A 3,897-nucleotide genomic window follows, 5' to 3' on the forward strand; every position below is an offset into this window, starting at 1 on the left:
TGTTTGTGAAACAAGGTCAGAGGAAGCTGGTTCTGGTTCGGTCGATAGGACCCGGTGTTACACCATACTCTGTGACTGCAACAGTGCATGCAACACCGCCCCCTACGGTCACAGAATATGGTGTAACACCGGTTCGCAACGAGCTCCAAAGAGTCAGGAAGTCTATTCATGTTCTGTTTCCTGACGGTAGTTGAACCAGAAGATTCATCTTTAGAGAAATATTTCCTTATTATTGATGCATTTCTACCTGTTTGCCAAGACTGGGTCTGCTCTGCTCCATCCGTCTGCTGGGAGGATCCATTTTGTAACCTGCGCCCGGTGCGGCTCACGAGACACGTGACGCGATGACGTAACGGTGGCATAATGACGTCACCACGAATACTCGACATGAAATTAAAAACCTCGATAGGTGTCCTAGGAATCGATGTGTAGATTACTCGAGTAGTCTGTTAAAGTCCTAGCGGGGACCCATGAGCGCTCCTCAGGCCCCTAGCCCTCCCAGTCCACCAGGTAGTGGTAACCCTGACCCTACCATCTGGAACAGAGCAGCCTCATGATGGTGAAGGCCGGGGACCCATGGATTAGTCGGGCGGGAGGAGGGAGCCCGGAGGAAGGCCCAAAGCATGATGAAACTAAGGGAGTGATCCTGGAGACGTGGAAGGTTGGGTGGACCTTGAGGGATCAAGGCAGTTGGAGGTGAACCGCCACCTGGTTGATCACCTTGGCTATTGGAAAAGGACCCACAAAGAGAGGTACCAATTTTTGACAATCCACCCTGAGTGGAAGGTCCTTAGTGGAGAGCCAGACCTTCTGGTCCACATGGTAGGGGGGGAGTTCTGGGAGTGACATCAGTTAGTACCCCTAATGTAGACAGTGGAAGACTTGATGAGAGCCCTTCTAGCTCTCCTCCAGATACGTTGGCACCCAAGAGCTGCTCGGTGGACAGATGGGACTTGAGCCTCTCTCCCCTGGATTGAGAACAATGGTGGTTAAAAACCATAAACAACAGCATAGAAGGGGACAGACCTGAAGCAGCTGAAGGCAGTGAGTTGATGGCGTGCTCGACCCAGGGTAGATTAGCTGCCCACTTGGTTGGATCCCCCTAAACTAAACTAAACAGCCACTGGCCAAAAGGATGGACCAGCACAGAAGATCAACATCATCAGGCCAGGACTCTGAGGTCTACACTCATCTCCAGGTCAGAGGTCACTCTTTCAGGGATGAAGATGTTCACATCCTGGACAGAGAGGAACGATGGTTTGAGAGAGGAGTAAAGGAGGCCATCTTTGTGAAAAGAAACCGTCCATCATTAAACAGGGGTGGAGCCTCCAGGTTCAACTGTCCCCCTCTTACAATGCTGTGATTGCTAGTATCACTCAGCCCTCTGTGAACAGTAAACAGCCATCAGGTGCTAATGATCCATTGTTAGGCTGATGGTCCTTCTTGAGCATGTGATCAGCTGGTTCTGGTTGTCAGCAGCAAACTGGTTGATCCACTCTGAGAAGGTGCTATTTAAGAGACTGAGCTGAATACAGCACCTCAGACTGAGGAAGTCTCTTGGATGAGAGATGAAACGTTTCTAGATTTTTTGTTGTTTTGCTTTGTTTTTGTTTTTTGAATGTCCAGAGGACCAGATTGAACTTTTTTGGATTTTTCTACCTGGATTATTGAGCAGCATCAGGACATTAGTGAATGTGTTGTTGTTGTTGTTGTTGTTGTCAGTGTGTTATGATGTTGTGCTGTGGTCCAGTGTGTCCACAGACGATGTGTGTGAGGGTGGACATGTTTGGAGGTTGCTGTGTTGAAGCTCCATGGATCAGCCTCTCTGCAGCTCTCAGCACCTTCACTGAGCTGCTCTTGTTCTTCACAGGTAGAAGGTGGGAGCTCTCGTCAAATCATCATCTCCAGCATCATCTTGTTCATGCCACGCTTTTCATCCACTGACCACACACACCTGCAAACATCAGGGGACCAGTTTAACACATCTGGAAGGAAACCAGTGAGATTTTAATACGACCAGTATGATATGATGTCATGTGGGGGAGTGGTGGAGCAGAGGTTACAAGATGGGCCTGTGATGGGAAAGTCGCAGGTTCAACTCCTGGTACCGTCAACATCAAAATGAGGTGGAAAAGGTGAAACACCCACACCTGCCTCCACCCTCATTGGCCCCACCCTGGTCCCCTGAGCAAGGCACTCAACCCCCACCACCTGCTCCTGAACAGGTCTCTCTTTAAAATGAGTTCTCGTGACTCAGTGAGTCGACCTGGATAAATAAAGATCAATGAAAAATAAAGTTTAAAATAGAAATACATCATGAGGCCCAGGTTGTGTGTGTGACGTGCACATTCCTGAGAGTGTGTGTGTGACGTGCACGTTCCTGAGAGTGTGTGTGTGACGTGCACGTTCCTGAGGTTGTGTGTGTGAGACGTGCACGTTCCTGAGTGTGTGTGTGTGAGACGTGCACGTTCCTGAGGTTGTGTGTGTGGCGTGCACGTTCCTGAGCGTGCACAGACAGAGCAGCTGCAGCTTTTGTTCACTTCCTGTAGTCCTGCAGTTTTCAAGCTGAAATGAAAAAGCATCATGAAGATGAACTCTACAGTCTCTAGTTACCTGTTCATAGAAACACATGGAGGGGTCTCACCTGGTGACTCACAATAAAATATGTAACTTTATGAACTCTAATGAACTTATAATGATGCTCCTACTCTCTGAAGGTGAACCCATGGTACCACACCATCTCTCAGTCGGACAGTCTGACCAGTTTGATCAAAATCCTCCAGTTTAAAATCCTCACTGCTCAGATGAATCCTCCTCAAAGATACTTCCTCCTCTTCCTCACATCTTGTTCTTTGGGAAACCTTCACAATGAAAACAGGACATTTGTGTCTACACAAAAACATTGTACAGAGGAGGTCAAGCTTATTTTTCTATTTCCTGTATTCTCCCTAGTTTTATTTTTCTATTTCCTAGAACTTAAACAAAACTCCAGTTTTGATGCATATCTGTTGATAATGAACCAAAGCTGCTGAAACAGTGAGTATGATTGTTAGCAAAATATTCCTGTCATCAGATCTCAGTCAGCTTCATTGCAGCTGAACACCGTGTTACACTGAACATCACATCAGCTGGTGGACATAAATACAGTACAGTAATATTATATTCACAAAATACTAACAATAATATGTTCATGAAGTGCTGAGACATCTTCTGCTTTAACCAAATAAGGACGACCGTTCCAAGATGGCGGCCGAAAATCCTGCGCCGCAGCAGCCGATGAGGCATCTAGTGTTCATATATCTATGGTGCTGTTTGTTAACACGTTTCTTTGGCTCCTCCTCTTCCGGAGTGACGACGACTCGGAGCCAAGATGACGACCCTGAGACCGTTCACCTGCGACGACCTGTTCAAATTCAACAACATGTGAGTGACATGTGTTGAAATGTTCGCTTACATTAACCCGGTCCGGCCCGGGTTAGCTGTTTGTTGCTCCTGTTAGCGGCTCGGTTGATCTTTTTACTCTCTTTATTTGTTTCCTGTGACGTTTTTGGTCATAAACATGAAGCCGAATTATTCAGAGAAGTTGAATTAAAATCTACAAAACGTTTGGTGAAAGAAATATAATATGCCTGATTTTTGTTGAAGAGTTAGTTTTTGTTAAAAATGAAGCTGAGTTCTTAACTGGTTTGTCTCGTGTTTGTTTTGAACAGAAATCTGGATCCTTTGACTGAAACTGTATCCTTTAAACCTTTTAACAGACCTGAGATATGTCTGACCATACCACTTTATTTATAAAGCACTTAAAACAGCTACAAGGCCAACCAAAGTGCTGTACAGACAGAACAACAGGTAACACACAAAGCAAAATACAAAATGAAGTAAATCAGAATATAGACA

This window comes from Nematolebias whitei, chromosome 12 (genome assembly GCF_014905685.2).
Source record: "Nematolebias whitei isolate Nwh7 chromosome 12, NemWhi1, whole genome shotgun sequence".
Taxonomy (NCBI): Eukaryota; Metazoa; Chordata; class Actinopteri; order Cyprinodontiformes; family Rivulidae; genus Nematolebias; species Nematolebias whitei.